This window comes from Myotis nattereri (genome assembly GCF_964212035.1).
Source record: "Myotis nattereri genome assembly, chromosome: 2".
NCBI lineage: Eukaryota > Metazoa > Chordata > Mammalia > Chiroptera > Vespertilionidae > Myotis > Myotis nattereri.
In genome coordinates this window covers 18,223,144-18,242,618 of record NC_138076.1, presented here as the reverse complement: position 1 = coordinate 18,242,618, position 19,475 = coordinate 18,223,144, and the positions used below count along the sequence as shown (strand labels likewise).

Below are 19,475 nucleotides of genomic sequence, written 5' to 3'. Positions count from 1 at the left end.
CCCCCGCGGGCCTCCCGGCCCCGCGCGCCGCCGCCCCCGCCGCCTCCCCGGTTGCTGCAATGGGCGGCCGGGCGGCGGGCCGGCTGCAGTCCGAGTGGGCTGCGCCGACGTCCCGGGGAGCGAGCGGCGACGCTTCAGCGAGCGGCACCTGTTAGCCGGCGCCGGGCGCCCGGCCGACCGCGCGGGGGAGGGGGGTAGCCGACGCGGAAGGGGAGGCACCGGCGATGCGGGTCGTCGCTGCAGAAAAGTTTGGGGAGAACTGGTTACTTGAAAGTCAAAGGGAGCCACATGTTCACGGGAGGCGAGCGGCAATTAAGCAACTTTGTGTCACGCTCGCCCGCCTGCAGACGAACGCACGCGCAGCGAGCACCCCGGGCCTGGCGCGCTCTCACTCCGTTCTCCGGAGACAATTACCCTCGCCTTTCCTCCCGGTGAAATCCCTCGCCTTTCCTCCCGGTGAAATCCCTTGCTCGCCTTTCCTCCCGGTGAAATCCCTCGCTCGCCTAGGGTTTATGACGTGCGGTGCTGCTGCCATGAGCATTGTTGCTCAACAAGGCCGTTGCGTGTAAAGTGGATGGTACTTTGTCAACTCGTCATTTTTTAAAATATATGAAAAGAAATGAAAGAGGTTTCTGTGGCCACTGGAACCAAAGGTCCCAGACATGAAGAGCTGTGGGTTAATGTTGTTCTGAATGCCAGCCCCCATCCTAACTACACCCCTGCTCCAGTGGTCCCCTGTCCCTCTCTCCACTACCTGTCCTGCAAAATTTCAGGAGCTACTTTTAAAGCAAGAATCCATCTTCTCCCGGGCATGTTCTTTTCAAGCAAGTACCAGTCAACAGAAAGCGCACACTTGGGTGGAGGGGGGCAAAGAGGGGTGGAGTGGAGGACATCTGTAATACTGTCAACAGTACGTGGTTTTTTTGTTGTTTTTTTTAAAAGAGAACACATTTTTAGCATTTAAAGGAAAATATTTCTCTCAGGCTTTTTTATGGTGAAAAATATATTCAACGGCCTAATAAAACTGGTTGAAGTTGTTATTCAATGGCCACTGAGAGGAGGCTGACAGCTGGGGGGGTAGGGGTGGGGGACTAGAGGGGATGAGCAAAAAAGAAAGAGCTCATGAAAACACTGATAACAGCCTGGTGATGTGGTCGGGGGGAAAGTGGGGGGAGAAGGAAGATGGTATAGGGCAGTGGTTCTCAACCTTCCTAGTGCCGCGACCCCTTAATACAATTCCTCATGTTGTAGTGACCCACAATTTTATTGTTACAAATGGAACATAATTAAAGCATAGTGATTAATCACAAAAACAATATGTAATTATATATGTGTTTTCCGATGGTCTTAGGCAAACCCTGTGAAAGGGTCGTTGGACACCCAAAGGGATCGCAACCCACAGGTTGAGAACCGCTGATATAGGGGGATAAATGGTAATAAAAAAAAGGAAAAAAAAAAGCAAATCACTGTACATTTACTTTTGTGAAAACACAGCCTGCATTTTCAAGTACAAAAAGAAAAAAAGCCCTAAAGATTGTTTCAGAAATATAGAGAAATATCAAACTTAAATAGCAAAAAAAAAAAGTCATTTTGCATTTCCCATGTTTCTTAAATAACTATCCTGTCTGCTAACACACAATAAAAAGAGTAATTGTGAAAAACGGACATTTTCATAGACTTCTAAAGTCTCATTGAGAATATCCTGTTGGCACTGGGTAACCAATCATACCCTGCAGTAGCTGGATCTGCTATGCCTGCTGTTTCATACATTGCGCCTTACCCACCCAGGGATAGAGCTTGTCAGAAGGATGTGTATTCCCTAATGCATTCCCAAGTCAGCAAGTCCCCTCACAGAGCATCAGGTGACATCTGAACACTTCTGTGCAGTAGGGCCACTTCAAGGTTCACAGCAATCTCTTCCTGTGCTCATTTTGAGGAACTTTAAACAAAAATGTACTCAGTCCTTTGCATTACACACTCATCAGAAGTTCAAAATTCTGGCCACACTGCTTGTCTTGCCCAGACCTTACAATTGCAGCTGCAAGAAAAACATACTGTCCTCTAAAAGTTGTTTCTATGCACTGGGTCTCCTCTGAGCAAGTGTATACAAGACGCTATGGTTCACTTGAGAACGCGTCTCTCTCTGTCAGGTCTCCACCTGACCACCGCTGTGTAGGTGGGGGAGGAACTTCCAAAGCATTGCTTTCTTTTTCCGCTAAGTGTGGGAAATTGCTCCTGCTCTGAGCTCAGGTGCCGGTACTTACCGATTTCTAAAAGGCGTGGTACCCTTTAAAGCTACTCTCTCCACTTCAAGCTTGAACAAAAAATGTCATTGAATATTGAAGTTTGGAAGTATTTCTTCAATATTTCAGCAACCTCACTGAAACTCAAAGACTAACAGATCACCATAAACAGTTTGAAACAACGTGGTACCATGGCAGCCATGCAAAGCGTGGGACAGAGGGATACCACTGTGAACTGTGAGGATGACGACCTTTTTGCTCCTCTGGAGAGAACAGTGTATGTGGGAGAGTTGGTATCTTCTGCTTTTGAAGATGACTGCCCACTTTCAGCTTTTCACCTCTCTAATCGACTGGAAGCAGCAGATCACTCTCCCTGCACCCCCACTCAAGTCCTCCAATTGCCATGTCTAGGCCTTGCCACAAAGACTGCTGCACCTTTATTTAAAAAAAAGAAAAAAAGTAGCCCTCTGGAAGCCACATCTCTAGAAATCATAATAGGAGTTTTTCATGTTTGAATTCATTTAGAACCTAGTCACATTCCTGTTGACTCTTGTCACCATGGATACCCATGGCAGGCTACCCCATCTCTCCTCATTTTTCTATAAGTTCACCTTTTGGTTTCAACAAAACCAATGGGTTTCTTCCCCTCACTCATGGTCTCTTCCATCAGATGAATAAGTTTTTCATCCTCCTCTATGTCATGACGCACATCCACAATCTGAGAATGTTGTGGTTTGTACCCAGTTCCAGCCCACCAATGTTTATATGAATACAGTCTTTCAGGAAATCTCCAGCAAGCTGTCTTCTTTTGGCCAAGTTGCACTCCACCTTAGGGTTTGCCTGTCAGGTCTTAATATGATCCACAATTTTCCTTATTTGGGTTCACAGTCCATATCAAGCATTCTATCTGCTTCATCAAGGACAAGGTAGGTGGTTCTTCTCAGATTTGTTTTCCTACACTCCAAAAAGTCAATCAGTCTTCCAGGTGTTGCAATACAGATTTCCACACCTGTCTTCAAATCACGTATTTCTGGTCCCTTGGGAGCACCACCATAGATGCAAGTAGACATCAATGGGCATGAGAATCCAGCAACCACTTGTTGCACCTGGTAGGCCAGTTCCCAAGTCGGTGCCAGCACCAAGCAAATAGGCCCATCACCTCTCTCTAGGAATGGCTCATGATTGGTGTGCACACTGGAAATAAGACAATGTTTTCCAAGATCCAGTCTGTGCTATTCCAACCATATCCAAACCACTTAGACTTTAGGGGTCGAACGACCCTTTTTCAGGGGTTGTCTAAGGCTATCGGAAAACACATATATAATTACGCATTGTTTTGTGATTAATCACTATGCTTTAATTATGTTCAATTTGTAACAATGAAATTGGGGGTCACCACAACATGAGGAACTGTATTAAAGGGTTGCGGCATTAGGAAGGTTGAGAACCACTGACGTAGAGCAACTGGCCATCCCTGAGCTTGAATAGCAGGGCTTCAGTAAAGGTCTGTCTTGCAATCACGTCCATGACATTTTTCAGGGAAGTTTGCTTCATAAAAATTCAGAACTGGCTTGGTGCAGTGTGACCTCTAACTGTAATTTCCTTGCTTCTGTATGTCTCCACCTCTTGTGCTGTGCACCTAGCCAAATCAGGGTGTTCTTGATTAAAATTCTTCTCAAATTTGGGCAGCTCATCAAGATTCCACTTCCTTTTAACTAGTTTCTTCCCAGGGTTTCCAAATTTATTTCCTGATAGAGGCCCTGCCCTACTTCCTCCAAATCAAGGTGCACTAAACCGTGGATCCAACCAGGGTCTCGGCAACTCAAATATCCTGACGTGGTGTCAAATGCTTGCAGCTGGCAGTGAACCAAGTGGAAAGAATCCCTACAAGGAGTCATTGGAGGTGGTTTTGGTGACAGCTAAGCCTTGCTGGGGTGGCAGGGGTGGAGGGGCAGTGGGGACAGGAGCCTGAGCTGCTCACCTACAGACCTGTGGAAATGAATGAGGTTCATAATATTCTTTACACTGAGATTCTACAAGTCACCTCTAGCAGTTTCTTGAAAGTATGCCACATGGGCTTTAGATTGTTTATATAAAAAGTAAACGCAGAATATAAGCCACAAACATCTTTTATTGTGTTCTTGGCATGAAATAGGTGGATAGAAAACAATGTCCCACTCTCTCCAAGTCCAGCTTGGAGGGATGGGTCCTGAAGCACACTGTGTTCCAACATTCAGGGATTCCTATTTCTGATGCCCAGATGACGTGCTTTCAAGAGAATATCACCCCAGAGCAGCACAGTGGTACAGGTCTGGCCTTCAGTTATGTTCTCTTGAACATTGGTGCTCCTAGTGATTCACTGAAAGAAAGTGGTCAAACATCCAATCCTACAGGTGTCTTCACTTCTTTAACCTGATCTCACGCATTTCTGACTCTTAACCTTTTTGGAATTGCAACTCTAGCTAGAACACTTTCTACTTTCTCTCCACCTTTCAGACCTTGTACCAGTTATCTACTGCTGTATGCCAAAACAGTCCAAAATGTGATGGCCTAAAACAATATCCATTTATTGAGCCCAGGATTCTGTGGGTTGGCAATTCTGACTGGGCTCAGCTAGCAGGTTCTTCTGTTCTGAGCCAGGCTCACTGATGGCTCTGCTGGGGGCTGACTAGTCTCAGTGGCCTCAGCTGAGACAGTTTATCTCTTGAAAAATCGGGTCTCTTTCCCTTCATCTGGCTTAGCCTGGGCTTATTTATGGCACCTGGGCATATTCCAAGAGCATGGTCAGAAACAAACAAGGCACCTTAATGCCTAAGCCAGCGTGGGCAAACTACGGCCCGCAGGCCGGATCCGGCCCGTTTGAAATGAATAAAACTAAAAAAAAAAAGACCGTACCCTTTTATGTAATGATGTTTACTTTGAATTTATATTAGTTCACACATACACTCCATCCATGCTTTTGTTCCGGCCCTCTGGTCCAGTTTAAGAACCCATTGTGGCCCTCGAGTCAAAAAGTTTGCCCACCCCTGGTAAGCTCACAACTGGCACTTTGTCACTGCCACCATTCCAAAGCCAGTCAAATTCCAGGGGTGGAGGAGTAGTAGACTCTTAAAGTGAGGAGCTAAAAACTTGCATTGTCAAAGGACAGAGACATAGGAAGGGGGAGAATTGAAGCCAATTCTGCAAATTATCCACCACCAAGGGAAAGCATCCTTTGAGGTCCACATACCCCCTGAAGCCATCTTTCTTAAATACTAGACACTCAGAATGAGCACACCCATGGCGCACACCTCCTGCATTTGCAGTCTGTGTCATACCAGCTCAGTTTTGATCGTGTTATTTTATTGAACCCAAAGATTTTTATTTTACTCCAATCTCTCCAACTAGATTGTAAGCTTGTTGAAAAGCAGACACCATATTTTCAGTGTTCCCTTGTTTGAACCCAGTTTGGGGCACATGTCAAGCACTCAGTGAATGTCAGCTGATTACTTATGGACTGGTGTGTAATGTATTCACCACAGGTTACTACATTACTGCTAACACTGTCACAGAGAGATGGAATTCCAGGCAATAAAAACAACAATAAAAGTTTAAAGTACTGGCTTAGAGAGTCATTAAATGCATACATACTCCCTCTTTTTATCTATGATTAAACATAAGCTGCTTTTCATATTGTAATGCCGTTTTTAATGTATTGTTTTATGCCCTTACTTTACTCCCACATCTTCTCCTACTCCTCTCTCAGCAAAGGGGTAAGGGGTAATTCTTGTTGATATTTCCTGTGCAAAGGTAGGCCTTGTTACAACAATTCAGTACTAAGAACTATTTGCACATATGTTTCATTTCAATTCTTGGAGTCCTCATTCTCGAGGACACCCATACATTGGAGGGATGTTACCCTTTTTGGCCCTCTTAAGTGAAGGGGAAATAGCATTTCTAATAGGATTGACATATGTTTGAGAGATAGGTATGAATAATTGTTCAGTGTGATTAAATGCTCTTCAAAGAAAGAGACAATTTAATTTGTCCACACTATTGTTCTAAAAAGACAAAAAGGTTCATTCTTGTGCGCATCCTAAAACCAGGCTTCTTAAACTTCAGTGTGCATCTGAAGCATCTGTGGATCAAAGAGTTCAGCTTGCCGGCCCGTCCCAGAGTCTCTGATGCAGGGGTCTAGGGTGGGGCTCACGATCTGCATTCTAACAGTTTCCAAGCGATACTGATACGGCTGCTGGTGGAGAACCACACTTTGGGGACTATTGCCAAACCTTCAGAGTTATAAACTCCAGTCTACATAGCACAGTAACACTATAAACATGTGTAAACATACTTTGACACTACATTCAAATACTCAATGTCCCCTTCCTCATGAATTTTTTACATTCCAATTTTTTGGGGGGAAATGTGGGTTGCCTGTTTGGTTATTAGAAGGAGGTTAAAATTAGAAGACTTAGTCTGACTAGGTAAGGAGACATGGATGACTACCTGTTGGTAGTAACGGTGCAGGCTTCCTGGAGAACTTGTCTCTGTGGCCACTTGGAACCAAAATGAAAACTAGGGGTCAGAGCAGTTGTCATGTTACCCGGGGACATTTCATCTGCTCAAGCAGGGAAAGAACAGACAAAATTTTATGCAGGTAAATGTGAAATGCTACTTTTACTCGTTGAGAAAATCTAAAGAGGAAGTCCTCAGGGCAATGGCAATCTGACAAGGTTTTCCCATCCCCGGAATTTATATCTGATTAAATGCTTCTAAGTTATGGTTGTTGAAGGGACAGCAGGAAATCCCCAGAGGTGCTGGTATCTACTTTATCATCATTGACCAATAGCATACAAGGTGCACACCTCCAGCCATAAATCATATAACAACTGTGCTCTTGGTCCTGGTGTCCTGAATTTGCAGTTGCTAAAAGAAGCCTTGCTTCCTTAGCAGCCTATCTTGGAGCAGACACAGGACTCAGAACAATTTAGACACAGCAACTTAACAATAAGCTGGGCTTGAGAGAAGAGCCACAAAAGAACTGGTGAATTATAGACCCATAGAAGCCACTCATCAGAAGCAATGTGGCAAAATGTCTTGGTTGAAAGAAAGATTTTTTTTACCAGAAAGTTAAGGAGAATTCATTAAATAATGGCCACAATATGAATCTTCAAAACCTGGGCCAAGCCCTTTGAGTCACAGACACTGGAGGCCCTGGTTACTTCCATCCACCCATCCACACATCTACCCACTCATACTTCCATCTACCCATCCATCCATCCATTCTTTCTTTAATTATATAATAAAAATGATAGTACTGTGTAGCACCAGGCAGAAATACAGAGATGAAAGGCTCCTGCCCTGAAAATTATCAGACCCTAAGTACTACTAATTTGTACACTTTGGTGTGACATGAAATCCTATAGATTTCACATATTTGAGCTCAGTTGAGAGGGAGAAAAAATAATGAAACCAAAAGAATTTTCTGGGGTGTGTGTGAGTGGGTGTGTGTGTGTGTGTGTGTGATCCAAGACATCTTTGAACCTGTGGCAAATATGGATGATCAAAAAGCCTCCTTTAGGTTCACTTTCTTAACCCACCAAGCAACAGACCTCACCAGCCAACCAAAAGATGAACATTCATTGAACATTTGCATTGCACAATATATGTAAAATTGAGGGATGTAATTGGCCTGGTGTCAGATTCCAATTCTGCTATTTATTAGCGCTATAACCCCTTTAAATAAGCATAGTTCCCACTTTATTTCACGAGACACCTGCAAAGAGTAGAATAGATTTATATATGAAAATTCTCTAGAAACTCCATTGTTATATAATATACAAAGTGAATAAATGATAGCTTGCCCTCAAGAATCATCCAACCCAGTAATGAAGCAGCATATTTTGAAAATCGCCTTAAGGTTGGTCATACATCTACTTAAATAACCTTATTGTCAGAATCTCATTATTTCCCAGGGATACTTTATTCCATCAGTGTAAAGGGGGGCGGGAATCAATGAGGGGAGAAGGGGCGACATCTGATATACTTTCAACAATAAAGTTCTTTAAAAAGTGTTTTTATATAACAGGCTTTAAGATATTTATTTTAGACCTGGTCATAAAATTCAATTAGTGATTCTCTGGTGTGTGCATCAATGCCATATCATTATTTGTTTAGACTGAGTCAGCTATGATTGCTGATCTGGGGCTGGCAATCTTGTCTCTCCCCTCATCTCTCTCATCTGTTTGCATGAGTTAATAATTTTTTGAAAGGGGATTATTGATGTTTTTGTTGGTGGTGGAGGTTGTGGGGGGTGTTCCTGTATGTGTGTGTGTATTGCTTTCTAATGGAGAGAAGTGATGATTAAGGAAGAAACAGAAGAGGAAGGAGGATGGAAATCAGGGCGGAATGGGATGTGCTCCCCAGGCTGGCTCAGAACAAAGGCTTGTGCTTCTAGGGACAGAACCACAAGTAAAAGCTGAAGTGGCCGTTTTATGAAGAACGTTATATAATTTAAAAGCACACACCATGCATGTTGCTTTAAGATGCAGGTGAAAAGTTAAAAAGCAATGCGAACATGCTTTCCATTTCTGGGAAGAAGGACCACTGTGGATGTGTCCTGCAGGAACTAAGGGGGAACAAGACAGCAGTGGGAATGTCACCTCACTTGTCGGAGAAGTGGGAGAGGGGTGTTCTCATGGACGTGCCTCTTAAGAAAGAAGATAGAACAGAAGAATAGCAGATTTCATTCCCACACATGTGGGGCAGGCCCCCGCCGCGCCCCCCCCCCCATGGGAATCCAACTGCACTACCAAGGCACACTCTGGAAGAGGTGGGGGGGGAAGGTGGATATCAGGCTAAAACCCTGTAATTATGCCCATGTAAGCTAATGAGCTAGAAATACAGATATCAATGTTTATATGATTTCCTTGGTACCCTCCCTGGGGTCAATGAGGTGATAAATATCCGTGTTAAGATTAGCATTATTAACTAATAGTGTAAAACATACTGTAAGGTAGAGAAGAAATCATTGTTATCATCATTTTGCAGATTATTGAGGCTAGGGGATAAAATACTACTTGTATTTTATCACATTTCCTTGAGCACAAGTTTCTCTCTTATGCCTTATTAGTAGTGTGGCATTATCAATACATAACATATAAACCATCCAACAGGAATATGCTACTTAAGATCCTAAGTACATTATATATAAATCCCCTCAAAATTGACTTGAAAATTATATTGTACACTGACATTTAGGAGTAATGAATATGATTTTATTTACATTTCTAGGAACACTTTTTTGGGAGCTTATTGTTGCTTTTACATGTATGCCAAATTTTAAGAAAAAAAAAAGAGGTTTAATGGTTAAGTTTGTTTTGAGTTGCATCTTTCTCAGTAGTAAAAGTAAACAGCAATTTTGCTTTTCCCCCAATTATTTCAAAAGGATTCAATGGCTATTCTTAAAATTTCTGAGAGATTTTCCTTAGGGATGAATACAATCCTGGAGGAAACTTTAGAAAAACATGTAGGAAATGAAATGGTTGCATTTGTGATAGACTATTTTTCCAAGCCTTACAGTACCATACACTCCAACTGAGTCAAAGAAAGAAGGAAGGAAAAAGCAACTTATGAATCGTGAGACTCAGAGATACAATCCTGGCGCTTCATTTTTGACAATTGCTATCATTTCACATGGAAGCTCTCATCACCATCCTTCTCTTGAAAGTTTGGGAAACAGATGGCACCTTCAGTCACACAGGCAGGAAGCGAACAGACGTTCAGAACTCAGGTGGAATGGCAATTCACCTTACTTTGTGCATCTCTTTCCGTGAGAATAGAATACTTCCAATTTTGTTTGTTTTCTTTTGGATTTACAGATTCTTCTGCTTTAGACAGTTCACACGTGCAGACAGAATGGCATATGCACTCCTCAACATAAACATAAATCCACAGAAACCCTAATGATTTCTCCTCTGCAGTTACAGTAAAAGTCTCAACACAGTAGCGACTTTGTTACTAGGTTGAGGGGGAGAGGAGGCAAGGAAGTGTAGGAGTCTGAAAAACAAAGAAGTAATAAAAAAGATCAAAGCAAAAAAATCATTAACTTTCTGCCCTGCTGGTAGGTTTTGCATCATTTTTACTATATCTACTCAGGAAAGAGTGCTATAAATAAATATTTTATTATGCACTCCCTAACCTGGGGTTTCATGTTAGAACGTCATATAAACTGTCCCCCATTAGGTTAGGCTTTGGATCATAGAAAAACACATCAAATGTTCGACCAGGAAAGGATCCTGGTGTCAGCCACTAAGCAGGCTGAGCAGCCTCCCTGCCACTGTTCCCCCAAATTAACAAAGCACCAGCTTCCTACTGGTTGTCCCTGTGTAGGGTATGCCATTGGTCCATAGCTAAGATCTTGCCTGGCGTAAGAAATTAACTCAAGTTGGGACATGAAAGAGTTAAAGGCTTTCCCATCTTTTTCTGGAATGCACCAGTGTTGGTTCCCCAAGCTCTGGAGTTCCCTGGGTGAAATCCAAAATTGGCCCCCTACACAGCAGTGCAAAGAGAGAGCCCAGAAAGAAGCAGGTTTAATCAGCAAGGACACTTACATAAAAGACTATAACTTACTTCCTTGTTTTAGTGGAGTCCACCCTTCAATCGCCTCCTGAGAAAGGGCACATGAGAGTAAATGTTTTAAGACCGTCCTTACACTTCAGTGACAATTAATCTGTCCGCACACCGCAGTAGCAATTTGGCCCAGTATAGATTTCTAGGTTGAAAACTGTTTACCCTTAGGAGGTAGAAAATAGGGCTCCATTTTTCTTCCCCAATATTGTTTCTATGAAATCTGAAGCCATTCTAATTCCTCTTCCTGTGTATATTCCCATCTCAAGAGAAAATAATTATACATAAAAATATGTATATGTATATATGTAAACATACACATGTGTATATATAAATATGTATGCATTTATATTATTTACAAATATGGGATAATGCTACTTTTTCACAAATTATAGTGTCACTACATTTAATTCCATGTCAATAAAAGTGTTTCTGTAAATCAGTGGTTCTCAACCTTGGCTGCACATTAGAATCGCCTGGGAATCTTTTTAAAATCCTGATTTCTGGGCCTCATCCTCCTGAACTTCTGTTTCTTTGTTACTAATGTTGTGGCCCCACCCCATAACTTGCACTTTCTAAAATAAAGCTAACAAATATTTAAGGAACATATATTGTGTGCCAGTGTATGACCCCCCAAAAATGTGTTTGTTTATAGCTATACCTCGTTTTTTAAAATACAAAATAGCATTATCTAACTTAGTCACCAACTTTATTCACCACACTTAAGACTGGCCTACTTTTGGCTATTTCCAAAAACTGAAATGTATCCTCAAAAAATGAATATTTGCTACTCCTGAGTACATTCAAAGGAATGTGATAAGCAGCATGGTTGGGTAGAAAGACCAATGAAAAGTGAATCAGAAGAACTTGCTTCAAAATTCAAAGTGTTATTATCAACTATATGACCTAAGGTAAGTCATAATATCACTGAACCTATTTTTTCTTCTATAAAATGGTGATGCAGGTATCTGACCTGCTAACTTTTAAAACTGTTGATAATACATGCTTCATGCAACAAATACACAAACCCTGGACTGAGCTAGAAACTCAAAGTTGAATAGGAAGAACATAGCCCCTTACCCTCCCTAGGCGACAGAATCAAAATAATATTATGCCTGTGAAAGCATTTAAATTTTTTTTCATGCTCCCAGTAACGAAGGCCACCCCAAAATCATGGGACAATCCAGAACCCAATCTTAAGACTCTTTATTAACTTCAAGATTAATCACGGGAGTAGGCAACACAGCAGCAGCTGCCCAGCCTAAAGGAGAAAGCATCTAAAAATTACTAAGAGCTAAACCTCCCAATTCACTTCAACAGCTTTCAAAATTTCCTTCTAGTTCAGCAATCTGCTCCCCGGCCCCTCCCACTCTTTACATCCCTGGTGGGACTCTATGAAAACTCTTATCATGGTCTGAAAGGGCCTATCTGAAGGATATACCAGAAGGTGCTGCTTTCTTATCAGACTTCAGCGTGATCTGGTGGTCTGGTGGGACCCCAAACACACACTGCTGGCCCAGGAGCATGTGAAACCCTTCTCTGGGTCAGACTATAGACTTGTTTACTGCTTACATTCCTGCAGTAAACAAGTTACATTGTCCTGCATTACTATGCTAAAAGAGGTTACAAAAACTCACATTACAATTTAAAAAGGTAAAAAATCCTGTTTAGCAAGTTAAATGCTTGTTAAAAAGTGGACAATGATTTAATTAGCCAAGATGAACACATTTTTGTGTTACTATTTAAAGGTGAATATTCATGAAGCTTCAAAAAAATGTCTAACTATAACCTTCCATTAGCACAAAGGCAAAGTATAAAACATGTTAAGAAATGCAAGATACTAAATGTTAGAGAGTGGGATAAACCCAAGTCAGACTATTATTCTGGAGTACTGAAAAGAGAGGGGAATGCAGGCGAAACAAAGAGGTGACTTTGAGATACACCTTGCTAACCTCGAGTGTATTTACTCCACCTTAAGGTCTCTTCTATCCCAGGAAAACATAAAGCATAGTCATGTATCATGAGCAAGACTTCCTGACTAGGCATATGGCTATCCTCATTTCCCAGCCTTCCTTGTAGCTGACAGGAGGAGTCCTGTGACTGACTTTCCAACCAATAGAATGTGAGCAGAAGTTATGTGCATCACTCCAGGCCTTGTCCACAGTCGGGCCGTCTGGAAGGAGGATGACCGCAGGGCTCTTCAGCTTCTTGTGCTGAAAAAGGTGGAGCCTTTATTAGTCTGACTGAGTTGCCCAGTGGGAGAAGGCTACTCTATTCATCTATTTATCCATCCAACACCATCATGAGAATAAGAAACTTCTACAGTTGAGACTTCACAACATGTTGGGAGGCAGGTTCCTACAAATTATAGACTCCAACAGCCATTTTTTAATGTTAAAAAATAGAGGCCTGGCCAGGTGGCTTGGTTATAACATCCTCCCACACACCAAAAGGTCACTAATTCAATTTCCAGTCAGGGCACATACCTAGGTTGCTAGTTTGATCCCCTTTGGGGTGTGTATGGAAGGCAACCAATTAATGTTTCTCTCTCACATCAGTGTTTCTCTCATCCCCTTCCTCTTTCTCTAAAACTCAATAAAAACATATTCGCAGATGAGGATTAAAAAAATTGAGCATGTGTTTTGGAAATATTTTGAGTCATGCAGGTGCCACTGAATTTCTTGGGAGGATATAGAATAGTAGTTATTGAATGTGAGTTTCGAGATCGAATAGTCCTGAGTTTGACTTAGCACTAACTAGATGCTGATCAGCTTTCTCTAAGTCTCAGTTTTATTTTGTTATTTTAATATACAATATTAGGAGATTAATAGGATCTATTTCATAGTATTGCTGTTTATCACAGTACCTGTTATATAATAAGTACTTAAGAAAAGTTAGCTATCACTATTTTTAAAAATTAAACTGTAACAGCTATTAGTGCTGTTATGAAGTCATTCTGGCTTTTCTTCCAGAAAAGAGTCGGATTGAATTTCCATCTCCACCCCTTAGAGTTATTTGTACCCATGTGATATGTTTTGTCCAATGACATGTGAGTGGAAATGACATATATCATTTCCAGGTGGAAGTTTTAAGAGTCAACATGCATTTAAATACTATCTCTTTAAAATGAAATAAAATACTATCTCTTTTTTTAAGCCATAGCAATGGCAATGATCCAGGTAGTGTCTACTTTCAACTTGGTTCCTAGAGTGAGAAAAACACCAGTCACCCATGACGTATATATAGCACCAGCAAGGAATAAATTCTCAGTGTTTTAAGCAATTAGAGCCCTGGCTGGAGATTTGGGGGGGGGGGGGGGGGGGGGGGTGTTACTCATTACTGGCCCCTGCTGGCCTATACAGGAACAAATATTCCACTGTTTTTATAGAACCTTTAATAATAACAGCTAACAATTGTAGAGTGTTCACAATATTCTAAAACCTGCTATACACTTTACACATGTTAATTCATCAATTTCCACAATAACCCAATGAGATACCTACAGAATTCTTATCCCCACTTGGTAGGGACAGAAAAGTTCAGCAACTTGGCCAAGGGTACACAGCCAGTATGTAGTAGAAACCAGTTTTAAACCAGCCCCTCTGATTCTTGAGGCTGTGCTATTCATCTTGCATCCACTACTTCCTGGTGCAGCTCCCAGGTCCCTGTTGCAGGACCAAGGCTCTCATTTCATCATGTGTCAGAAGCTTTGACTACCAATGGGCTGCTCAGAAGAAAGTCCCTCCCTGGGAATCTCCTTCAAGCAAAAAGAAATGCCTCAGCCAACCCTGGCCTATGTGGCTCAGTTGGTTGGGCCTCCTCCATGTACTGAGGTGTTGCAGGTTCAATTCCCAGTTTAGGGAACATGCCCAGGTTGTGGAGTTGGTCCCGGATGGGGGCATGCAGGAGGCAAACAATGGATGTTTCATTCTCTCATGGATGTTTCTTTCTCTCTCTCTCTCTCCCCCCCCCACCCCCACTTTCTTCCTCTTTCTCTTTGAAAAAGAAAGAAAGAAAAAATCAGTTAAAAAAAATTTTAATGCCTCCCCAAGTTAGGCTTCTCCCTGAAGGACTAGCAGAGAATGTTGCACCTGCATTTACATTGCAATTGAAGTTTAACTTGCTCCTTCCCTTCTTTCCTCCCACTGTTACCCAAACCATTCTCAATGAACTTCCTTCGTGTAAATTTCCACTGAACCAGAACAACAATACATATCTCTCTATATATTCCTACATGTGTACTGAAACATACAGAAGATGAATTAACTCAGTGCACAACTGATGGCCAAATGACTGTCATATACCATATGAGTTCAGGGAAAGTAAAGGTCACTGGGCTGTCTGCAGGGAATTGAAATGATGAAACTTCTCACAAGTTAATGGAGATATAGAATCTTTTACTTTCTCAACTGAACTCAGTACATGTCATTTCTCATAAATATCACCTATGGTTGTTGAGATCCAGAAAAAAAATTTAACCCCACAGATTTTGTATGTAACAAATGATAGTTGGTCTTTATTATGACATTTGTTCGTGCTTATAAGAAGAAATTGGAAATCGTCTCAAGGTTACATAACTCATGAGTTGGTATTTTTCATCTCTGTCATGAAGACAGATGTCTCAAGAGGCTGGAAAGCATGAATCTTTATTGTATCAAATATTACATATCTCGTGTTTTAGTTATACATAAGAATACTTTTGAGCCCTAACCGGTTTGGCTGGGTGGATAGAGCATTGGCCTGCAGACTGAAGGGTCCCAGGTTCGATTCTGGTCAAGGGCATGTACCTTGGTTGTGGGCACATCCACAGTAGGAGGTATGCAGGAGGCAGCTGATCAATGTTTCTCTCCCATCGATGTTTCTAACTCTCTATCCCTCTCCCTTCCTCTCTGTAAAAGATCAATAAAATATATTTTTTTTAAAAAAGAATACTGTTGAAAACCGATGTCTTAAATTGAATTTGCTTTCTAAAAATGATGAGTAGGACATAAAATTTAATTCATAACCCATCCTCTCTCTTGCACATCTTAACTTGACACATAATTCCAGTAAAATTTAAAGTGAGCCAAATATTGTTTCTGATGTATGTCTTTTATTACAATTGAGTATTTCTTGCAATTTAAGCTCTATCCTAATATCAGCTGTCTACATTTCCTCAAAAGATAAGTATATGTTGTAAAATTTGAAATAAATAAGCAGTTCAAGCCCAAAATAAATAAATAAAGTCAAATGATGAAACCCAAAGAACCTAAATGGATCTATATAATTTAAGATAAGCATTATTACCTAGTCTACCTTGATATGTGCACACCTATGCAGTGAACATTCTGCTTGCATATCTTTGCTACATATTAATGTAGATTAATGGCTAATTTTATATAAAGTTCAGGAGAAATTAGATTATTATGTTTTATTCTTTATGGATTATTTTAGGCTGCTCAGGACATTATAAGAAATACCATAACTAAACAACATAAATTTATTTCTCACAGTTTTGACGGCTGGAAGTTCAAGATTGGGGTGCCAGCATGGTTGGGTTTTAGGGAGAACCCTTCTCCTGATTTATAGATGACCATCTTCTCCGTGGATCCTCAGGTGGCAGAGAGAGAGCAAGCAAGCTCTGTCTCTTCTAAATAGATGCAGAGACCTGGAAGCATGGAACAGACTGGTGAATTTCATGGGAAGGGTGGAGGGAGCAGCAGGAAGAGATTAACCAAGAATATATATGCATATATGCATAACCCATCATAGTGCCATGAAGGCCTGGGGAAGGGGGTGGGAGTGGGATTGAGGGAGTCAATGGGAGATGGGGGTGAGGAAAGGGGACATCTGTAATATTTTCAACAATAAAGATACATTTTTAAAAATAAACATAAAAGGTCACTAATTCCATCATGAGGGCTCCATCCTCATGACCTAATTACCTCCCAAAGTCCCATTCTTCAAATATTACATTGGTAATAGTGCTTCAAAATAGAATTGGGGGGAGGGCACAGATATTCAGTCCTTTGAAGACATTTATTCCTATTCTACACCTAACCAAAGAAGTTTTAATTCAGCAATGAAAACTTAACATATAGTTTATATTGTCTGTAGAATTTTCAAAGAGCTTAAATTAATGTGGAGTTTGCATTTACCAAACAGGTAACAGAGCCCTTTGTTACCATCATTTCAAAATGTAAATAAGAAGTATATTCCATATTGGCCACTTTAATTTTGTTGCATGCACATTAAATTATGTTAATCCTTCAGCGGGGACACATTTATGCATTCGTATTACTACCCATTGAACAATTACTTTATTTTCCAAGGATTATGGACAGGAATAGAAAATATGCAGCCTGTAAATTAGAGGAGCACTTGAGAGCAACCACTTGGAGAAAGCAAAGAAAGAACAGCAGGATGAACAGAAATGCTAAATTATAGACTATTTTAAAATAAATTCAATCTTTGAAAAAATTGTAAGTTGCCTAAGACAATGCAAACTCATCAAAAAACTACCATAATAGTGGTTCTTACATGTGATTAATGTCTAGAAAAGAATTATCTAAAATTAGCATATTGATTATTTGCAGGTAAACAGTTGCTTCTTCTCCAGCTGAAGGGTATTAAAAAATTTGGTTTTCTGAAATAATTTATAAATCTCCCCTCAGCAATCTTATTTTATGTATAAATGTGGACGTATTAAAGCAAAGTTTTCTGCAAACTCCCCTCCCAGGTGCAATGCCTCCTAGATCTAACCCACACTTTTGTTCATTTGTGGTATCAGTTGCTAGATTTCCATCTCATCTTGGTTTATAAAAAGCATATATTATGTCTTTTTATAATGCAAATGCTTCCTCTATCAAAATTAATTTTGCCATTAAAATACTTATGCATAAATATTAAAATATTTCATTTGAAGCAAGGTTCTAAAAAATCTATTAAATATAGCAAGGTGCTTTTCTTACTATGTTTCATGTCTAATGAATAATTCTTTTATCGAATCCTGGGATTACTCAGGACAAAGTAGTTCAAGTGCAGTGTGGACTCCTCAGAGGAAGAACATCTCAAAACTTGTCCTTGACTCTCAACCAGGCACATTCGTCAACAACGAACCCTGAGACAGAATAAGTAAAAGTAAGAATAACAATCATGACTAGAGGAGGCATTTTTGGTTAAGATACACTAAACAGAAAGCTATTTCTGCTTGTTTGTTTTTAAAGTTACAAAATAGTTGCTTCTCAAAATAGTTAATACTATTAAATATCATTAGATGTTCTCACTGATTACAAATGCTCAATAAAAAATAAGAAAACCTCAAAGATTTTATTACAGTAAATAATTGAGATAAGGCATTAATCATCCAGGTATATCTTAGATATAGAAAAAGTTACTCTGCATAATTATGAAAGAGGATGACTCAGCATCTGGGTTCAGAACACAGGCTCCAGAGCCAGATTCTCTGAGTTCAAATCTTGACTTCACCACTTCCTCGTTGAGTGACCATGAGTCCATTTATCTAACTTGCTGTGCCTCAGGCTCTTGAGATAACAAATGGAGATGATCATAATGATCCCTACCTCATAGGATTATTATAAGGAGTAAGTGTATTCATACATATAAAGCAGTTAGAGCAGTGCTTAGCACATAGTAATTACTCAAAAAGCATTAGCTACCTCATTTTGCCAGTTAATTTTTTCACACTGAAGTTGACTTATGTTTCCCAAACTATGTGTCCTAGTTTAGACACTCATGTCATCTATTATGTGCACAGATGTTTTCAAAGCTTCCTGCCACTGAGAAATTGTATATAACATCTGGACATCAAAAAAAAAAAAGAGGTGTCTTTTTTGAAAGCTTGGGGATTGTAAAGAAGGGTGACCTACTTACTTTTGGTCTGCGAACAGCCCGGCCTTTCATACCTGAAGTTTAGAACATAACAAATGCCACATGGTGTTGCACCACCACTTCGGCAGCTTGTCATTATGTCTTTGACAATGGTACCCAGAAGGATGGCTGCCCTCCACATGTTTCTCTCTCCCTCCCTCCCTCCCTGCTTTCTACTCTCTCTGAAAAGCAAAGGAGACAATATCCTCTGGTGAGGATTAACAACAACAAAAAGTGTCAGGCAGGTAGTCTCATCTGAAGTGTGCATGGAGAAGCATCCATTTCTTCTCTCACATGGCTATTAGTGGTATTCAGTAGTTGTGGGTTGTCAGACTGTGGGCCAGGTTTCTTGTCATGTGGACTTTTTACAACATACCAGCTTGATTCTTCAAAGTTAACGAGAGAGAGAGTGAGTCTACCCACAAGACAGGCTCTAGAATCTTATATAATGTGAGCACATGTACATAATCACACGTACCCGTCACCTTTACCATATTTCACAGGTGAGAAACACGTCACAGACTGTACCCACACACAAGGGGAGGAGTCTTGGTATTCTCATGGAATGATTCTAGAACGCGTCCTCCGCATCCCAGTACAGGGTTACCCCCTGTGAAGCAATGAAGCGTTAACCAGAAATTACTCTCCATTTCTTCCCAACACTCCTTTTGGGGGTCTAGAATGTTATTTAAAGTTTCCCAAGTCAGATTCCATGTTTGTAAAATGAATCTTCCCATTTTCACCTCACGGGTACAT

General features: G+C 40.8%; 1 pseudogene across 1 annotated transcript; it reads right to left on the bottom strand.

Moving 5' to 3' along the window:
* Window positions 1–2,628: 2,628 nt before the first annotated feature.
* On the bottom strand, window positions 2,629–18,816 carry LOC308512637 (putative ATP-dependent RNA helicase DDX5; annotated as a pseudogene). The gene is made up of 3 exons: window positions 18,723–18,816; window positions 3,695–4,015; window positions 2,629–3,498 (listed from the first exon to the last, which is right to left on the bottom strand). The product of its transcript is annotated as a putative ATP-dependent RNA helicase DDX5 (transcript).
* Window positions 18,817–19,475: the final 659 nt, after the last annotated feature.